The 22,400-nt window shown below is 36.4% G+C and overlaps 1 long non-coding RNA gene across 1 annotated transcript; it reads left to right on the forward strand.

Moving 5' to 3' along the window:
- The first annotated feature begins 223 nt into the window (after positions 1-223).
- Positions 224-21,350, forward strand: LOC143677709 (uncharacterized). Its single transcript, XR_013172829.1, has 3 exons — positions 224-298; positions 17,214-17,384; positions 20,930-21,350. It is a non-coding gene; the product is annotated as an uncharacterized LOC143677709 (long non-coding RNA).
- Positions 21,351-22,400: the final 1,050 nt, after the last annotated feature.

The raw sequence follows: 22,400 nt of genomic DNA on the forward strand, positions 1-22,400 counted from the left end.
GCTGAGTTCACCTACAGATATTTTCCATAGCTGAGCTATTTGAAATGTCTTGCATCTCTGTTTTCCTCTCTGTTTCCCTTCTCTCTCCTCCCTTTCTCTCTCTCTCTCCCAGCTGCAGGGTTTTGTCCTCTAAAAGCATGGGGGTGGGAGAGAAAAAGGGATGGAAGCAAAGCCAGGGAGCATGAGCCAGGATCTGGCTTTTGTTATTGGTTGGCTGCAGTCTGATGGATTGAGGAGGGAGGAGTGAACTAACTCAGTCTGCTCTGACGGAGCTGAAGTACAGAAACCATACTTACAGGTAAGAGCAAAAGAAAAAAGGAAAAAAATAATTTTTTAAGGGAATAAGAGAATGCTTCTCAATTACTATTGAAACACATTTTATAATATGAAATTATTCTGAAGACATTTCCCGAAAGTGTGCCCCTTTCATTACTCGAGGAAGCTTTGCAATGAGCTGTCCTTTCTCCCTGCAAAAACCTTAGCTGATAAAGACATGAGGCATGTTTTATCCTGGATAACTTTCTAAACCAGTGTTATTGAAGCAAAATTAATTGATAATGAGTCATTGTGTACCTTTTTTTTTGTTTTTAATTGAGCTTATGTTATTGGGAATCAAAGAAAGGACAAGGAAAGCTCGGTAAATTCCACAGGTTCTGAGAAAATGGAGCCTCTTCTGAATATACAATATACAATTTCATATGTTATCTTAATATTTACAATACAATCAATGGTTTAGGAATTTTTCCAGGTTGTAGTTTCTTTTATCACTAATTTAGAATTAGTGCTTTTGTATATTTAAACCCTTTTAACTTATTCCTCTTGACAGATCTGATGCTCTGAGTAGTTGTATCATTTTATTCAGTAAATATGAAGCCTATATGATAACTAAACAACTGTCTATCTGTATTTTTCAATATGTATAGGGATATTTTTGCTTTAAAGGCTCAGAAACCTAATTGCGAAGGATTGAGCATTGCTGTAAGAACTGGCATCTTAAATCAGCAAATTTCATTGGTAGTTTCATTTATCAAGCAAATAAGTCTAGATAAGAATTCCATCACAGTATTTATATTTTGGTAATATGCCTAGGGCAATGATTTTTAACAACTCTAAAGTTAAGATTTTATTTGAGCAGTTACTTATATCTTCTAATGTTGTCTTGTTATTTTCACTTGGGGAAAATAGGAGAGTTGCAAATATATAGAATAAATGACATTTACAGTAAAAACATATGAAAAATAATTTTACGCAAGCCTTTTAATTCTGTGGTTATTTTAGTTCATAAGTATCGGTCATCTACTGGTGGGGGAATCTCATTAGAATGAAGCTTCTTTTAATTAATACTTTACAAATTTGGGCACCTTGGCAATCAGTTAATACCTGTTGATTTGAATAAGTCTCTCACTGATATAAATAATTTGTTCATTTATATTTTTGATACTTCTTTCAAATGGATTACAATCCAACAGAAATGACTATATACAATTTCTAAGGATTTTGGGGGTCTTGTTTATGCTTTTTGTTTCTGTTTGAAGAATAAATTTTCTCTCCAAATCAGGAGACAAACGTATAATAGTTCTTGCAAAATTAACAAAAAAGGAAGAGGGAGGTAAAAATGACAAGATGGTGAGTAAAGATTATCTAAATGAATGGAGAACTACTTTAAATTTCCTAAATCTACTGAATATAGTTAGTAATATGTTAACACATATGTGTCATATTGACCTAAGCAAATACTCTTATATGATCTATTATGAAGTATTTCTGCACGTCAGATTTTATTATATTATGCTAAAATTTTTCCATGCTCCTAATTATTGATGGATTCTTCTGATCTTGGTTTTTAAAATAAATTTATGGCTAAAATTAATATGACCCCTAGACTGAAATTTAAGGTAACATATAAGACCAGAATTCACCTTCTGAAGTGTAGCAGAGGAAATAAACCAGTGTAGTTTTATTTTTTGAAGATTATGAATTCCAAATAAAGCTACCTCCAGGAATGAAGGGGAATTGATGAAAATTAGACAGCAGAGTTCCACATGGTTTTAAATTATTCTGTTTCCTTGGAAACCAGCTGCTGCAGATGCATTTTGCTTTCTTTAGCTAAAAATATCATCCTTTTAATAATCGCTAAGGGAAAGGTTCTGAATAAAATGAGAGTATATTGTTGCCACTTTTTATAATTTCCTTAATGGTTCCCATATTTTGGATGAAAAGTAGATAAACCCTTTCTCAATCAGCATTTCCTATCAGCCACTGGCAGACGTCTGTGAGTCTTATAAAAATGAGATAACTATGGAAGCTTTTACTGCAGAGTCCACAGGAAAAAGAGGAGCAAGGGAAGAGCGTTTGTGTGCTGGAGTAGAGACAGGAGAGAGAAAGAAGCATATGAAAGAAAACAGTTAAGAGGTTCCTGCCTAAGTGAAGGATGAAACAAGCCTAATGAAAACCATGTAAGGCTGTTCTGTGAGGGATGGAGCAAGACCATTTGTTTTTCCTTTGGTGCAAACATTTTTAAGATTTAAATGCAGGTTTTTAATAGAGATTACTTCATACTACTTTGTCTCTTTTTGCCCAAAACTTTTTTTCCTCTTTTATGTTTGTAGTGGTTAATAATATATTGAGTAAGGCAATCAATTAAGAAATATTTTTAAATATGTCACTTTAATCACAAAAAGAAAAGCTTAAGATTTATTGTTAGTCTAGGATAGTGAGGAGGAATAAATAAATATTTTGACATTTTAGGTTAAGACATGTTTAGCCTAAAGGTCTAGACCATGTTTCATTATTCCTTTAACCTTTGAAATCTTACACACACACACACCCAGACACACACACACACATATACATTTGTACATTGCAGCAACCTAAAAACCTTTACTATCAGTAGGTAATTCATCTGAAATGTAATAAAACTTATTATAAATGTATTTGTATACTTTATGGTTTATTTGAAACATTTTGCTTTCTTGGAAAATAAAACATTCCTTTTTTATTTGGTTTTTCACTATGAAGGGAAAAAAGTACAATTACAGCCATCCTTGTGTTTTACTCTAGACAACTCCTTAAAGCATTTTAATTATAAAATTGTGTGCTTTCAAGACAGCACTGTAATCCTATACATTGTTTTTCTTTCAGCTATTTGTTGAGAAGAAAAATCATATTAAATCTTTCCCATTAGTTTTATTAAAATTCAGGTGGGAGTCCCAACTCCTGCTTTCTCTTTTATCATTCATTTAAATGTTTTGACATAGTATTTTATTTTTATAGTATTAGATTTATTAGCATTGTAGCAAATAAAGTACCACACCCTTAAGCGGTGTTTTAAAACATTTAGGGGCTAGCCAGTATGTAACTTGAAGTTAATTTGGTATGTCACTATGTTATTTTTCAAAAAGAATTAAGGGAGTGGAAAGTATTTAGTTTTTATCCATCAATAGGAGCAACATTCAGCAGCAGCACTTCCCCCTTAATCACAAAGGACATTAAGGGGCATACTAACAACAAATCAGACGAATTAGTGAATGGATTATGTGACCTGTACAAATGACCTCTATTTCAGACATAATCAGAATTTTCAAGTACATTTTCCAATTGCTGAAAATAATGCATTACATAGGTTTACTTTAAATTCCAGATAATTTAAGATACAGTTTATTAATAGTATATTCTTACTGCTTCATATTTCTTCATCTGCTAAAAATAGCTTGTCAGATTTGTAGATGTGTTTATATCAGCTTCAAAGTCTCACAAAATATATTCAAGAAAATGAAATATTTAATAGCTTCCTCTAAAACATAGGTAAATAACTTTATATCTGTAAAGTAAATATGCCAGTTTGGCAAATAACCCCACAATTCTGGAAATAAAGGTGTGGGATATACAAGAAATGGAAGTTAACACCAGGGTAAGAAAGTTTGGGTTGGGTTTTACAATGTCCAAATTGTGCTATGTACATAACACAATGCAGGCAAATGAAAAGTTGTATAACATTTTTATTATGGTAGACCATAATTAATGATCAGATGTTATTCTTCATTTAATACATATTTTACCTCTGATAGTTTAGTATAAGTCCTTTCTAGGCAGAGGAAGGAGGTTGGTCCAAAGCAGCATTATTGCATCTTAATAACCATCTTGTAAATCAAGGAGCAAAGAATGGATTTGAATATCAGGTCATGTTTGGATATTTCATGCATCTCAATGAATCAATTGGGCAAATCTTTTAATTTCTCAATAAAATGTGCAGATTTTGACCTTTATAATGGACTAGCTTCATCTGTAAATTGTTGAATGTGTGCGCTCTAAGAATACCGACTCAATAAATTTTTCAGGTATTTTAATTAAAGGTCATGATGACCTTGACATATGCCATGCTAATTCTAAAGATTATACTTATGCAAGGAAATCTTTTTTTACAAGAGATAAATCTTGTTGTTCTGTTTAGCATCTTAGTCAGAGAGGTAGTTAGCTGCTATGTGGTTTATTTCTGAAGAGCCCTTATACTTTGTTTAGACCAAAAATTCAACATATTATCCTCCAATATAATAAGAAAGAGTGGTGCACATAACACACTTCTCTATTCTTCCTGATACATGTGCAAATTTGTAAAATAGCATAATTTTAAACAAAACCATTAAATACCAGCTTAAAGTAGTTTTATGCAAATTTTTATATCTTTAAGCAATATTATCTATAAGATCTTTTATTTTAAAATGATTATAATTTTTAAATTTTAATTTTTTCATCTATTTCCTTTGAGTATATTTTAGTATTACATTTACCCTAGACACATCAGACTGGCCTTTAGAGATCCTTTTGTCCTGGATCCCTCATTTCTCCTCTGAAGGAATGAAGAAGCAGAGAGCAACAATGATTTTTTTGGTGGGAAACTGCAAAATTGCAACAGCCAAATACTATGTGTTGTATTAAATATTGGATACAATGCACTAAATGCTAGATGAAAGAAAAGCAGAGTTTACAAGGGCTTCAGAAGAAGATGAAAGCGTAGTATGGCCGGACTGTCTCCAATGTATAGCAATATATGAATTTTAGACATGCACAGGCCTCTCCATGCTTCCACTTTGTTTGTCCCTTTTTTAGCCCTGTTCTTGGTATCCAGTAAGTCTGAGAGCTTTGATTTACTGTCAGAGTCTCCTTGCCTTTTTGTGAGTTTGCTGTTAGGTCAACAAATGCATTTTAGTTTTGTTTTCTAGTAACTGTTGATACAGTTAGTTGCTGTCATATATATTGTGTATAGATTTATCACAATATATTTAATAAACGAAACAGTTTCTTAAATAGGCCTTCTGAAAGTGTTTAGATTTTCATTTCCCTTTTTATCCCCAGGTAGGCTGTAATCAGTTGTTGCCTAGGCAATACTGGTTATGATGCTGTCAGTGTATTATGGCAGAAAGATTCTTGGGAAGATTTTCAAAAGTCATTAAAAAAATACTTGTCTTATTTTCTCAAAATTCTCTCATAAAACTCTTACTTAAAATTTCAGATTGTTCATCCACTGTGATATCAAAATCACAAGCTTACTGCCCTCTGAAGGTCAAAGAAGGCCTCGCTGATATGAGTATAAATGCTGTTTTTTTATTTTTTATTTATTTATTTTTTTTACATGGGCAGGCACCGGGAATCGAACCCAGGTCTCTGTCATGGCAGGCGAGAATTCTGCCACTGAGCCACCGTGACCTACCCTAGTATAAATGCAATTTTATATCCTTTATTCCCCCACTTATAACATGAGCAGGCCCTCTTCTCGTTCAGAATTTTTCAACACTACATGCTTTGGTTTGTTTGCTTTTGTTTTAAGTCTGCATAGTATTCCAGTGAATGACTATGCCATAGTATTTAACCAAACCTCTAAAGGGAGATACTATGGTTCAAGGATTTATTGTCATACATCATATTAAAGTTAACATTTTCTTTCATATATCTTTATGCATACATCTGGTCATATACTTAGGATGTGTTCCTAGAAATGAAGTGCAGGACTTTTGATGTACATTGCCAAACTGACTGACAGAAAGTTTCTACCAATGTATATTTCTTTGATGTTGAATTGGAGTATTGAATTGGAGTAATACGGTGACATTGTTAGATTCTCAGTAATAATAATGGCTAAAACATGCACTGTGATTACTATGTATACATCCCATGCTGCCCACTGGAGTAACAGAGGACTGAGTGTCAAATGGAAATTCCTAGCCTGGGGACTCCATTATAGCCACTGTCTTAGGGCTCGTCACACATGGGCAGGGCAGGTGAGAGCAGCCCCAGAGCCCCCATTGCGTCGCTGCTGTGCTCCCTGCCATGGCTTCTTGGCAAGGTCGTTACAGCCACTTCTTTTATCTTTCTATAATCCTTTACTCAATTATCTCAATTACAATTCTTGGTGACAGTGGTTCCCTCCATCGCTGTACAAACACTGCCTAAAACAATGCCTGATAGTTTGTATCACAAAATTTTTCTGCTGAATGACAGTCATTTGGCCTTGTCCGCTACCCTCCCAACAAAAAGCATTCACTGCGTTTAGAGACAGTCCTTCCCTTTCATGGGCTTCTCTGTTAATGCTCTTCAATGCAACAATTTCCATTTCAAGTAAATGCCATTATGCTGTGCAAAATTCTATATTACAGCCTTTTTATTGTGCAAATTCCACTTGAGCACCATTTGAATCTTCCCACTTCAACAGGGGATTTCATACACACATTCCCCCTTTCACGCTGCCCTTCACCGTGCTGCTGCATTTCATTCTGTTTGTGACACACATGTGCCCATGCACACACCCACACACGCACACAGAGATCAGCATTCATTCAACCAACTGGTTAATTGTAAATTAATGAAATTCATTGTTGCATTACTGCGTAATAGAAATGTTAAATAAATTTTGTGTAAGAAAATATAACAATATATATTTTATCAATCTTGGGGTGTTCGCATATGTTCTTAGTAAATGAGTCCCTTTTCTCTGGAGTTAAGTTGTTCAGCAATGCTTGATTCAAGTTAAAATTGTTTGGCAACATTTTTATTCTGCTGTGGGTCCTCTTTCTGCCATTTATTTTGTGTTCTTGTGAATAAGTCTGAGCCCTAATGCCTACGAAGTGACAGTGCTGAATCAACTACAGAGAAACCAAGGACATAATGGTGAGAGTAAATAAGCCAATTTTATGAGTATCTAATATGCCTCATTATAAACGGATAATTTGGGATTTGTGGAAGTCCTTTGAGATATATATATATATTACATTATGTATATATTACATTATATATAATACAGGTATAGATATGGATATATTAAAGAATGGCACATCATGATGCCTAGCAACCTTAAGAGAAAGGAAGAGTGATTGCCAGTGTACCATAAATATGCTCATTTGTGTGGGGCCTCTATTGTGGTCTGTGTATATGACCCTTAAATGGATGATTCGGTCAGCCAGTCAGCATGCCTCTCTCTAGAAATGTCTGCTCGGAGCTAAGTGTGGCGTTGGAAGTTTGGCTCACGGATTAGTTCTCTGGGTGGTATAACATCATGCTGATGGGCTGCATCACGGACTTCAGTCAGTCACTGTGGCTCAGCTCCAGGACCTGCTATCTCACTGTCTGGGGAACCTGGGCAAATTGCTTAAGGTATATGAACTTCAGTTTCCGTATCTGTAAAAATCCAGTTACCTGTTTGGGGGATATTGTAAGGATTGGTAAATGCATTTAGAGCATTTTTCAGCATAGGATTTAGCACATAATAAGCTAGTGTGTGCAATTTTAGTTGCTATTGCTAGTCATCCTTCTCATTTATAAGCTAAGACTGGAAGGAGAAAATAATCCCCAGGGCTTTTGATGACACATAAGTTATTATTCCTCCTTTAGGATAAAAGCACAATTCCCCTGAATGGGCTATGATTACTTTTTTATTTTTATAATTTTCCATGTTGACTACCATTAAATCATTGGACATCAGCTGGTAAGGTGAGTGTTGTATGGATAATGGAATTGTGAAAACAAATTCTAGAATCATTAAAGAATAGCAATGATAGGTCTTTCACAATATTAAACTGATGAAGCAGTTTTCAAACTGGGATATAAATTCTGAGAAATGCTATTAAATATTTCATGAAAAAATGTTCTTTGGTTACATAAATTTAGGATAATCTAGATGAAAGTTAAAAAGACTTGCTCCTGTAGAGCCATTATTATGTTAATGAGCCCTCAGAGTCTCCCAAAAAGGTCTATAACATTAAGAATTTTTTAGACTTATTTGATTGTAGACCCCTTTCTCAAAACAAACCATCACCTATTAAAATTTTGTGAATCATTTTTGGTACATGCTGAGCTAGGCATTTTAAAGACAAATGTACGTCTTTTAACTTCTTGAAGAATTTATAACTCAAAGGTCAAAACATGACTTGTGTTTGTAAAACCTGTCCCAATGTTTCCAACATTTCCAGCGTTATTCCATTATTGCATATTCCTTCTTCATAAATGTAATGCATGAATATTTTCTTCATTCCTGTTTTCTCTTTTCCATATTTCGCTTTTTAAACTTCTAAAAAGCAGCATGTATACCTATGTTTCAAAATATTTGCTGTCCCAAAGAATCATTACATCCCAAACCATGAAGTTTAAACGTCTTTTCTGTAAAGTAGGCTCTGGAAACTACCTTGTTTGCTGCCATGTATTAAGTTTCCACTTCAAAAGTCTTTGGTTATTTATCAATCAGACATGTCCGGAGTGTCTGAATTAGAAAAGATTCCATCTTTGAGTTGTTCACAGTCTATTTAGAAATGAGCTAAGGAAACTGCCTGGATTTTTAAAGAGAGGGTGTAGTAGAATCATGAGGAGCACTGTCTGTGGAGTGAGAGAAATTGAGTTTCAACTCCAGCTCATTAATTTATTACCTGTGTCACTGTATGTAAATTATATTCTAAGCTGCATGTTACTCAGTGATCAAAAGGGAGTAATAATACTTAACTGAGTCATCAGAAGTGCAAAGGAGATAACATATTCACAGAATTTATTTTCTAACATCAAGTAAGACCAGCAACGTTATGATCTATTTATTTAAAAGCAAAGCACTTTATTAACTAAGAAAAAAACAGAACATGATGGACAGTATGAGAGAATAAAAGAATTTTCATTGAAGCTCTATGAAAGCAGTTGTGTTTTACAACGTGCATGACCTATTTACTTCTGTAAAGGCAATATAAAAATGCCAGAAATGACATTGAATAAGCACAAGTCAATTGTGAGTTCTTTACTGCAGTGATAAGAGGTCTTTGAACCAAAATTTATGTATACTTCACTTGGAAAAAGAATGTTATGTAACTTAGACAGAAACCAAACCAAGCCAAACCAAACAAAAACAATAAAATAGGACCCCATTAAGAATTTTTTGAAAAGCAAGTGGAAAAAAAAAGTTCTGATTCACAAGTATTCAAAGAAAGCCAAATTTAAGCAGTGTGGTACCATCAAGAGTCAATGAAAAATGTGATGACTAAAAGTATGATTTTCAGTGTCCAAATGCCTGGATTTGAATGCTGGCTCTAAGACTAATTAGCTCTGTGCTCTTGACTTATTTACCTAACTTCCCTGTGCTTCAATCTTGTTTGCAAAATGATCAAATACTAATGCCTACCTCATAGGAGTATAATGAAGATTAAATGACCTGATATTTGTTGTATTTGTTTTCTATTGCTGCATAACAAATTAGCAGAAATATGGCAACTTAAAACAGCACCATCTCCTAGCTTACAAGTCGTAGGTCAGAAATCCATCATGGCATTGCTGGGTGCTTTGCTCATGGTCTCACAAGGCTGAAATCAAGTTGTTAGCCAGACTGAGTTCTTGTTGGACGTTCTGGGGAAAAACATGCTTCCAAGCTTATACTTCTTGGCACAATTCAGTTCTTTGTGGCTATAGGACTGAGATCCCTGTTTCTGACTTGCTCTTAGCTCTTAGAGAATGTCCACATTATTTGCCATGTGGCCTCTTCCATCTTCCTAATCAGATATATAGGACCTTTTTCTCACTTCTCTGACCTCTAGACCCAGATTTATAGGGCTCTTGAGGATTAGGTCAGGCCCACCTAGATGATTTCCCTATTTTAAGGATTTGGGACATTCCTTTATCTGCAAAATACCTTTTACCATGTAGCATGAACAAAATCACAGGAGGGATATCTCACCTTATTCACATCTTGGGGAATGTATAGGGCATGTATACTTAGGATTAAGGTCTTGGGAGCCACCTTAGAATTCTGCGTACTCCAAAGTTAAAGTGCTAGAATTGTGCCTGGCACATAGTCAACACTATATGTGTGTTAGTTACTACTATTATCTGGTAAATTCACAGAAATTTAAAAACACTGCAATAACATAGCAATGCGAGGATGTGATGAAATGGCATTCCAATGCACCATCAAAAAATATGTTGGGTGCACGGGTGGTTCAGTGGTAGAATGCTCACCTTTCATGTGGGAGACCCAGGTTTGATTCCTGAACCATGCACCATGTACCTCCATACCCCAAAATATATATATATATATATATATATATATATATTTTTTTTTTTTTTTTCTTTGGTAGAACCCTTCTGGCAGTCAGTTTGGCAATGCGCATCGAAAGTCCGGTACATCCATTTCTAGGAATTCATCCAAAGTATGTAATCAGAGGTATACTACACAAAGATAGATGAAAGAAAATGTTCATTGCAATATGATGTATGGTAATAAATCCTTTAAAATAACACAAGCATCTCTCTTTAGAGCTTTGGGTAAATATTATGGCTTAGTTTTTTACTGGAATACTATGTAGCCTTAAAAACAATTATAAAAAAAAAACATGCAGTTTTGAGAAATATTGAATGGAAAGGGAACATGGTCATGTTATAAATGGAGGAAAGGTTTCAAAATTGCATATGTGCTCATTCAATTATTGTAAAGACACTGAATGGACACCTTTCCTTTGTCTCTCTTGAGCTGTGTTATAGTTAAACTTATGTATGTCAGGAGAAGGCTGGGTTTCCTCACCTTGCTGTAGGTCAAGGCAGGTTTCTGACAACTCCTTGTGGGTGTCTGGCATCCTTCCTGGAGTATGAGGTCACAAGACAGGTTCACATGACAAGGGAGGAATCCATCCCTGACACTGTCTGCTCGTGCCCATCTACAATAAGAGTGTCGTCGAAAGGAAGACTTTGTATTGTCTCCCCTAGTTTTCTGTGTTGCTCCCTCAGCCAACTCTTTAAAAAAGTGCAAATGGAGTAGTCTAATGCCTCACTCCTAATTTACAGTACTCCTGTGTACTAAACTGGCTAAATGACACGCTCAGCCAAGATACTAGAGTGTGGTTTTTGTCTTTTTTTAGCAATGATATGAGGCATCCTAGAGTACATAATTTGTACCAATGGGAAATGCAGAAGTTACCAATTATTGCAAGAGCATCTACAATGATCATTATTTTACTATAAAACAGGTACTTTTTTTTTGCTTGGGCAGGCATCAGGAATTGAACCCAGGTCTCCGGCATGACAGGTGAGAACTCTGCCTGCTGAGCCACCGTGGCCCACACTAAAATAGGTACTTTTAGCACCAGTTTACACATGAGAAAATTAAGGCCCAGAAAGATTAAATACTTTACCCAGAGACTTATATTTAGGAAGTGATGAAATCAGTTTTGAAGCAACTGGCTTCCCTCTTTTCACTAGATCAGTGATTTGGGCTCCCGAGACCCTGGATCTTGTTTTTCTTTTTAAGATTTCCTTAGGAAACTGTAACCATTAGCTGTACACATCAACTGATTCTCCTCTATAAAAGCAAATTAGCTATATGTATGTGGTGACAGTGCAGATCACCCTTTTTTGCTTAAGCTTTTTCTACTTCCAGCCTCTCAAAATTAGCAGATGTGCCTTTTGCTGGAGGATCCAGATTTTACCCCAAGTTCAGGTTGAAACAATTCTCATTATCCTCTCAACCCAAAGGGAAATTATCAGACTCCATAACCTTTGGAACTAGCATCTCTTATAGACCCTGTGACCCTGGCTAATTTCTTCTACCTTTTGCTATACCACAACTCAAATTCTTGTTAAAAATCAATGCCTCGTTCTCTCAAGTCACCAAATTGTCCATTTCTCCTTTGGGGATTTTTAGCTGATCCTTCTCAGGCTCTCTTCCTTGTGTTTTACTCCCCCTCCACGCCCCCAGTTCCCAGGACTGTCACTTTGCATTCACCTTTATTCTCCTTGATTCTGCATCCATCTCTAGCTCCGATTAGCTGCCCTACCCTTGTTCTAGTTTTTGCCACTCAACCTCGGATAATCAACCCAAGCCGCTGGTTATATCCCAGCTATATAACAAGTGTCCTTGTGATGGACAAGAAGGAATATAAAAATAGATACATGGTTGTGAAGGGCTACTGTTAAATATGTTTAGTGGGGCATTTAGTTGTCATCATCCTATAATCATAAAATCGCAATGATTGGATGTTCACTCTGTATAACTTGCCTGAAAACAATTATTTAGGGTTCTTGAGGGGATCTACGTAAAGCCCTATGTTCTATTATTTTTAGAAAAATAAGTGCCACTGGTCCAAAGGTTAATGTGCCCAACTTCCTAATAGTGCACTCAAAATGGGGAACTAGATTTTCACCTTTAGATTCTTAAGTGATCTGCCTGATTCAATACCTAATCTGGTTATCTCTCATGACAAGACAATAAATGGAATGTAAGTGTAATATCTTAATGCTCTCTTCATACTCTTAAATATTAATAATCACCATCTTCTTTTGAGTGACTAGGTTTATATACAATTATTATACTGTCCTTTTGAATATTTTAATTCAAAATCTGATTATTCCATTTACTAGGTATATAGATTTTAACTATTTGCATATGGGGAATAGTATTAAGAAAATTATATAATCTTATATACTTCTCAAAAGGCATTATTTGACATAGGATCAGTAATAATACAGTATTTCTATTAGACAGAGAAAATCTAAGAATGCATCATTTTGCTTTTGTTTTTATTTTGTTTTTGTCTTTTACCTAGGAAATAAAAAACTTTGTGAGAGGACCTTTAAGTAGGACTCTAAAACTGCTGACCTCTAACAAATACACAAGTATCATAGTTTCTTAGGTGCTAGAAAATGTAAATCAAGGCATTTGTACTGCTCTCCATTTGCTAACAGTTTCTGCTAGCCAGGTTCTCTCAAAAACAGAATTGTGTGTTATTTGCTGTTTCTTAATGGTGTTCAGGATTGCTTTCACTTGACTATGTGGATGGGACAAACTCAATAAAGGACATTTATAATAACTGTCTTCTGCCTTAGTTGTCCCCCCCTACCTATTACTGCAGACATCTGAATGGGAATAGCATCTTAATCTCTCTCACGATTTAGCTTCTCCTGCATGATCTTGCTGTCTGTTGCCATGGAAATAATTGCGATATTGCAATTTTGATAATACAACCAGAGTGTACTCCAGTGGAATCAGACTGGCTCACATAAAGTAGGCTGAATCTCTGTCTCTGTCTGTCTTTCTTTTTTCTCCTCTCAATAGAAACACCATGTTTCTGTGTTTACTCAGATATCTAATCATGCAGTTCAATCTCTCTCTAATGACTTTGTGTAAGATTCTTCAGGGCCTCCAGGGGCTAAAAGAATAATGTGAGCAAATCTAAGAAATCCACACAAATTATTTACATTGATTTCACATAGATTAAGCAAATAGATTAAATACCTTTGTAGTACAACAATTACCAAATAGGTTCCTGTAACTAATAAACATGAGATACAATGTTTAAAAATTCCCATCAACAGCACTCAGTCCCTAGGAACTCTTCTGCAATACTTCTTAAAGCCCCACATGTCACTTGAAGATAAGAGAGTCTATCTAATCAAATAAAGGTTATACTTGATCACCAAATAACTTTTTAGTGGGAGACTGCTTGGCCTTCAAACAGAGTCAACCCAGAGCCAGAGCCCTACAATCTCTACAGCAGGAAGTGGTTGGTATGTGACTTTTAAAAAGTCATGAATACATAACTTTAGGGAAGAGGACAGGTAAAATCATCATTAACTCTGTGCCTCCATTTTCTCATCAATGCATACATGCTCAATAATGCTCACCATCCAAGTACCGCCTTTTCTGTACCAAATTAAAAGAAGTAGCCCCTTAGAGTAACAAAGGAAAGCTCAGTTTTTCATTATTAATTTTATTTAATAAACCACCACATAGTGGTGCAATGTATCTGAATTGGCCCTGTATGAAATCTAGCAGGTAAGGTGGTCTTCAGCATCATCAAATAACTGGTAAATCTAGAGCTCAGTGATAACCCTACATAAGTGACCACACTGCTTTGGGAAGCCCCTTGCCCTCATCTCCCCTTCCAAGTTCCTTCAGTTCTTTCCCTCCCAGAGAAGATATCAACCTCTCCAGGCCTCAGATTGGTTTGGTTTTCTGACTTTGCTCATGAGAACCACTAAGTCCTCTCTAGTAGACTTATGAACTCTAAACCTTTCTCTTCCCCCATCAAATCTCACTTTCCTTTATTAGAGTCTCTCTGTTTTCTTATGTACTATTAAGTTGATGAGTAGTCCATTGGAAATGAAATTCAGATCACGGCACTACCCTGTTCAAACCCTCTGGCTTCCCTCTCACTTGAACTAACAGCCCAAATCCTTACCATGGCCTACAAAGCTCTCCACAATCTGCACCTGGACACCTGACCAACCTCGGCTCCTACTCGGCCCCTCACGGGGCCTTGGTGCACACCATTCCTTCTACTTGGAAGGCTCTTCCTCTAGATGTCCAGATCACAGCTTGCCACATCCTCCTTGTCTTTTTGTTTCCTTCTTGCCATGATGTTACTCTACCAGTTAATTAATTACTTTACTTTACTGCCAACTCCATAGTCCCTACATCACTTAACTGCTTATTTTTTCTCCATCTGATGCATTGTTTTATTTATTTTTCTGCTTATTGTTTTTCTAACCCATCCCCCTACAATACCCAGTAAGAGAACACCATTACAATAAGGAACTTTTCCTTTGTCACTGCTTTATCATTCCCTGACACCTAAGATAGAACCTGGAACATGATAGAAGCTCAATAGATGTTTATTGAATAAATAATAAATGCCCCCCAAACAAAGGGCAAAGAAATAGAACTCTTTTCCATAGAATGTCATAAGTGAATAAGTGAAGACGATTGGATTCCTTTTCTCAATAATCTGAAGTGAGAGGTACTGAAAGAATGAGTTAATTGGTGTTTAGAATTGAGTCTGGCAGGAATCCATGAGGTAGAGACAGGTCTGTCGAAAACCAGAGCCACATGCCAGCTGAGGATATGAGGAAGCAGAAAATACAGAAAGACCCAGAACAAATCAGCTGAGAGGACCTAGAGCAAAATGTCCCAAAGAAGTATAGCTCCTGAAATTGAGGGAGACATGAGATCAGTGAGAGCACAAGGAGGATGGCCACTCCCAAGGTTGCTACCTTGTTGTTACTATAGTTAGAGTGTTCCTTCCAGCCAGAAGGGTCTGAATGGAATTGCTGTACTGAGGTTTGATGATTAAGATGTCACCTTTCCCTTGTAACATATTTCTTGGAGACATATTTTGTAAAATACGTTTGTCCCCCCAATGGATGTAACTCTAGTGAAAGGCATTTCAAGAACTGTTGGGCTGATGGGGAAGAAAGTTTTGATTATCTAGTCTCTTTTTTTTTTCTTTGTTTTTAACTTCTGCTATGAGAAAAGCTCAAACACATACAAGAAAGAGAATAATATAATGAACCCCAATCCTTCTACAGTTAACAGTTTATTGCAACATTTTTCAGCTATGTTCCATGTTCCACTGTCCACCTGCTGCCTAAGTCTCTTAACACTCCAAAGTCACAAACCTAAACCATTCTGTCTGGTGGAGCGAGTCCAACCTGGGATTTAAATCACTCCTTCAACTTTATAGATAGAATAAGGGAAAGGAAGATGGAGGAGATGAAATCTAACAACGTGAAGGGCTGCTTCTAAAAATGAATGGGGCATTGGCCAGATTTTAAAGTAAAGTCAGTGGTGAAAGCCTGGAGCCAAAGTGGTCTGAACCTCAGGAACATTTCCACCTTTGGCCTGGGCACACATTCTCTAGTTTGTCACTTATTACCAACTGTCACTATGACTGTGAGGCCGAAGAGTCATTTTCCATTTATAATTGTGCTTGTGCTGTCATTTTCCTTGAGATAGAGAAGTATTTCTTGATACTGTGTGCCCATAGTAGAAAAATAAAGTAGAAGATGGCTTCTTGATTGTGTTAAATTTGACCGTCTTTACTCGTTGGGGTTCCCTGCCAGTAAGAATTTGTGTTTGCAACCCTTTAACAGTTACTCTAAAGCTATGGAGAAATTATTACTCTAAGGGGTTTAATGACTCATCTAAATTAATATTTTAGAAATGTTTAAATGTATCAGGTTACCTATGCCTGGATTTCACTGACCACATTGAAACAGAGAGCAAAGAGAGTTAAATTAGTATTTTATCCAACAAAAAATTGAGGTACCATGGCTTACCATGTATAAAATCTATTCCGCTATCCTCTTTGGCATAGGATCAAGTATTCGTTGTAGCTGTGCTGAATTGACTGAAAATATGATAAGGCATCTACATTCTGCAGGTATAGTCATTCCTAGCAACCATTTGGCTTTTGATGGACAAAGAGCCCCAGGAAAATAGATGCCTTTGTACATGAAAAAAAAAAGAAAGCAAGAAATCCCAAGCAAGATAGACATGCCCTAATCAGTATGCTCTGGGTATGACAGCATGCAAATGAGTGATCTATTTCGTTCTGAACTCTGGCTCTGTCAATGACAGCACAAGATTTCTAGTAACAAATCAAATAAACGTATTTGACTTTTGTTTTGACTTTTCAAGACATTGAACCATATTTCCTTATATAGCAAGCTTATTCCACATGCTTGGTTTTTGACTTTTTCTTATAAGCTACAGTTATTGTCAGAATATGAATACAAATGATTGTGAATCATGGTAGAATTGTTTTAATGTTTAAGCATTCTGGAAAGAATGACTTCTGCCTAGATATGATAATCTGCTATGTGTGGTTCAAAAGATTGTAGTCCCCCCAAATGACTTCGAGACCTTGGCTGTGCAGTCAGGGGTCAAGTGTCTCAATGCTTCGTTGCTCCCATTCCTATTACAGGTACATGTGACAGCGCCGCAGCTATGAGTGGAATTTTAAAGGGGAAGTTGGAAGAAATTGACGGCTCTTCACCCTGTTCCCCTGTGTGGGAATCAGATGATGAAGTTTTTAGCTGTGACAGTGCTGACAGTGTTGATAGTGTCAATCCATCCACTTCTAATCATTTTACCCGTGAGTATCTGAAGTGCTATTTCAGGTTGTGCTTTAAATTATGTCACCTGGACGATTCTTGGGGGTTGAAGCTTTATTCACGGGCTTATATCTGCTCCCAAGTTTTTCATCATACCGGACTTATTTGCCAAACGTGATGCTATTTTGGATAATTAAGCCTCAGTAGCACACTCAGTAGCACATCCTGTGCATCTTGATGGAGTGAGGGTGTGAAGAGGCAGAAATGAGTCCAATAGAAAGTAAACCGGTAGCATCTGAAAATAATTTAATATGCATCTTTAACCTTGTGAAACAGACATAAGCATTTGGAAATCTAATCAACTGAGCTATTTTGAACTTCTATTATTGGTCAGTAAGTTGTGGAATATTTTGCAGTGTTGAATATTATACAATCCTAGGTGAACTTCTGGGAGAGAAAATGATATTTGTTTTAAAAGGAATGCTGCTGTGAAATCAAGACCATGAAAGCTCTGAAATTCCATTGTTGTTTGGATGCAGTTGAACTTCAGACTAAAAGTCAGGGTTATGCACTAAAATAAGGGCAGCTTTCTTAACACACATACTTCTAAGTAGTAAATGTGAACAGCGTCATTTAGCTTAATGCTATATGTTGCAACTTAAAATTCTACCCATTTTCAAATTGTGTTTCTCATAAAAGATTGCACATATGAAGATTTTGGGATGGGTGTCCCTTTTCCAATACTTCCATGTCCATTCAACCCCAATCATAAAAGAAAAGAGCAATCTCCAAATTTTTTAGAATAGTAACTCATGAAAAGCAAAGCAAAACAAAACAAGGACATTAAAAGACCCAGAATTCCACCCACCCTTCACCAAGAAGAAGGTGGGTAGGTGTACAATTCCTTTTAAGTCTCACTCCACAAATGAAGGTAAAAATCTAACATAAACAGATATCATTCAAAAGAGGCTATTTTCTTTTCTTTTTTTCCACAGTAGGATTTTTTTAGCATTATTTTTCTGGGGCATTTGTATTTAGAGATTTTAAACCCACAAAAGCAGCAGTGCTGGTTTGAAACAGTTGTGTACCCCAGAAAAGCCACGTGCTTTAATCCTGATTCAATATTGTAGGTAGGAAACCTTTGATTAGATTGTTTCCATGGAGATCGACTGACCCAATTGTGGGTGTGGCTTTTTGATTAGATGGAAAAATGACCCCACCCATTCAATGTGAGTCTTGATTACTTTACTGGAATCCTTTAAAAGGGAGACTTTTTGGAGAAAGCACAGTTGCTTTAGAGCCGATAGAGACGCAGACATTTGAGGATGCTTGGAGTGCTGACAGAGAGAGCCGATGCCTAGACCCAGACGTTTGGAGATGCAGAGCCCAGCAGATGTCACCATGTGCCGTCCCATGAGATGCTAAGCAAGCCAGAACCCAGAGTTTTGCCCAAGAGAAATTAGGAGAAGGCCCACAGATGCTTAGAGAGGAAAGCACTGGCATCAGAAGCTGGAACCAGCGGTACTAGGAACAAGGACCAGCAGGTGCCAGCCACGTGCCTTCCCATGTGACAGACATCAGCTTTCCTTGAATCAAGGTATCTTTCTCTGGATGCCTTAGATTGGATATTTTTATGGTCATAGAACTGGAAACTTATAATAAATTTCCTTTTTCAAAGTTGTTCCAGGGTGGGCCACGGTGGCTCAGCAGGTAAGAATGCTTGCCTGCCATGCCCGAGGACCTGGGTTCAATTCCTGGTGCCTGCCTATGTTAAAAAAAAAAAAAATAGTTGTTCCATTTCTGGTATTTTGCATTCTGGCAGCATTTAACAAACGAAAACAACAGCCTTTTAAAATACCCACTAAAAGTCATACAATTTGGCTTTATGGCCCCTTAAGTTCCATTGTTAACTCGGTCGTCCCACTTAAAATTCAAACTTTGGTTTGATATTCTTGAATTATCCCTCATAATTATTAGAATCAATTAAAATAAAAATAGGTAAAACTTTTTAAGAATTTTTAACCTTTGTATTATTGGATTATTATCTTTATTACAGTAGAAAAACCTGATTATTTTTAATGAACTTGGAGAAAGCATAAAAATATTAAAAAGTAGAGGAGACATTTCAGGGAAGGGGAACAGTAGTTGTTTTGAGAGTAAGATTCTACAGTTGCACAAAAAGGTTACTGTCAGACTGTGGAGTTTTGGGGATTGGGGATAATTTTTGTTTGAGATTTGTCTCTAGTCTTTTGATAACTTCCTCTAAGTGTTTAAACGTTGTGGAGGGTACAGATTTTGCCTATCACCCATAGTGCCTGGAAGAATAATGAATATTTGATGATGCCTCAAATTCTTTATTGAATGAAGGAATGAATTTCAGAGAATTGTTTTAAAATAGAGAAAATGAGTCCTCTGATGTTCTTATGCTTAGAAAAACCACAGTGTGCACGCTTAAATCCAGGACCTCAGGAACAATCAATTAAATACCCTTTCTGTGTATCTTAGGGAGCTCTATTTTTTCTTAGACCCTGAGTTCTGCAGAAATTAGTTTGTATTTCTCAATACTTTTTTTCCCTTTAGCCATTCCTGAAAAACATAGACAATCTCCGGCCCTATTTCTATGAGATACCACCTCATCTAGTGCAGGACAGCGCAGTATTTTCCACACCTCTATGATTTATTTTTCATCTCCAACAAGCTTGCAGCCTCCCTGGTGTCTATGACTCCCTGAAGTTACACATTGACTTTCTCCTTGAAAAATCAATTGTAGAACTTCTCTATGCAAGGCACTTATTGATTTCTTTAGCTTGTGAGTTCACAAAGTACCTATAATGCTCATATAAACACCATCAGGTCTTAAAACTGTGGCTCAAGCAGCTTTCCGGTTGAAAGCAATGTTCTGGTGGTTTAGGGTAGTTTGAAAAATCATAGATCCCGCTGCTGTTCTGAGCGCCTAAGGAATTCCTTGGAAAGGTAAAGGCTTGAGTGGAGAATGATTTTACTTTTTAATAACTATTTTGGTGTCTGGTTACAACTGTTCCTTTTTGCCACCATGGCTAGATTCTGTGGAGAAGGATAAAGCATGTCCACTGTGGCCAGAGGGAAAATCTTGGCCTATTAAAGAAAGCAGCTTCAAAGTTTGATTAGTTTCTTCCAGCAGTGCTATTAATGTGCTTTTTATGTGTGTGAATTTTTGAGGTTTGTGGAGACTCTTCTGTAAGGGGATGATGATATGTGTCATTGAACGACTTGTAACAGAGTGGGGGGTCAGAGCCGTGATTTGGAATAAATAGTGAGGAGGAGGAGTAAAGAGGAGTTAAATGGAAAAGGTGAACTACAGGGGCATTTTTGTTCTTGTGGGATAACTCTTAGCCAAATCTCAAACACAAAACCTTGCTAAGTATTTCATAAAGTTGGGAAAATTGGGAAAGAAAATCCATTTTAGTTTTGTCAAGAGGATCTAATGCTCTGTCTGTAACAGTCAGACCAAAAGAATAGTAAAGTATCAAACCTCATTTTGAATTCAAAGAATGTTAGAACTAGAAAGACCCTTGATGGCATCCAGACTGACTCCCTTATTTTACAGATATAGGAGACCGAGGCTCAGGAGAATAACTTGACAAGACTCGAAATGTGAGCTGGTGGCACAGGACTTGAATGTAGATTCCTGGAGTTCACTTTTCTACTCTAACTTGCAGCTCTCTACTCGTTCCAGTACATCCCTGACGACTAAGTAGAGTGGCCAATCTTTAAGTGAAAGACATGGCTGTAGCTTTTATGCCAGCCCTGCTTGGAAATATAAAGTGAATCCATCATTGCCTTCTCAACTCTTGTTGCCTTTTATTCCTCCGGCTAGTTTCTGGTGAACAAGCCAGCATCTCCTGGCTGTAGATAGTGTCAGTGATGAGCTTATGAACAAATACAATGAACTAAATGAAATAGCGGGCAGAGAATTCAATTCAGGTATGAAAAACAATTCTACTTCCCCTTTCTGTAAATAAGTGATAGGGCACGCTATTGGAGCTTTCCTTGTATGTCACTGACATTGACGGAAATATCTTCCAGCAAACATGTTGTTTTGTATTTACATGAAGGAAATTCGTTTGTCTTGGTGACATAACGCTATCTGTGATAATGTGAAAATGCCGCATTGAAAAGTAGGTAAGATGAAGTATGCAGGGAAAGTCTTCAATGGCAGCTAGCAAATAGGTTTTTTGCATTTACCTTGGAAATAAAATCTTCATACATCCACTTTTGCCAGAAGGGTGAATGGGCAACCTGGATTCCCTGAAAATAAAGATAATTATATCTTTCCATCCCTTGAACTCTAGGATCTGACATTACTTGTTTAATAATTCAGGACTTCAGAAACCTACATACCTTGCATTTCTATGGACTCACTTAGTCACAGCTTCTGAGTGAACAAAATAATTACATACCATTTTACTGGTTAGGTAGAAAGTTGACTTTTTTATTTGCCTGTTGAAAACCTGAACTTAAACTTTGTTTTAAATTTCAAAGAACTGTTTGACTGATTTTCAAATTAAAATTCATTATCTGTTACATATTAGTCTAGGAACACAACATGTTGCTTGTGGTTTTAACCCAAAGGTAGCCATCATGAAAAACTGTAAATATAGAGGGTGTCCTGGGCATGTTAGCAGCAGCATCTGTCACGTCATTTGAGCGATTAGGCTCTATTAGCATAACATCTGAAATACATCACAGAAAATCTTCCAATTTCCCACATCTATTATTTACTCAGGATGTCTGTAGGTGGAATTGATATTGTAGCTATATTTCATACAGAGCACAAGAATTAACATTGCTATTAAATATTAAAGATACCATCTTCACATTAGTGATTAGAATATTTTCATCTGACAATGTAATTTATTTAGAAATAAGTCCTAGAATGTTTGCACTTTATAAAACTTCTTGATAGGGAATCATATCCTTATTTTCAGTCAGCCTAGGTGTGGTCACAGACAATAATAAATGATTGCCCAGCTGCAAAATACCATGGCTTGAAAAATTGATCCAAATGAATTTAGATG

The sequence above is a fragment of the Tamandua tetradactyla genome, chromosome 3 (assembly GCF_023851605.1).
Source record: "Tamandua tetradactyla isolate mTamTet1 chromosome 3, mTamTet1.pri, whole genome shotgun sequence".
Lineage (NCBI taxonomy): Eukaryota > Metazoa > Chordata > Mammalia > Pilosa > Myrmecophagidae > Tamandua > Tamandua tetradactyla.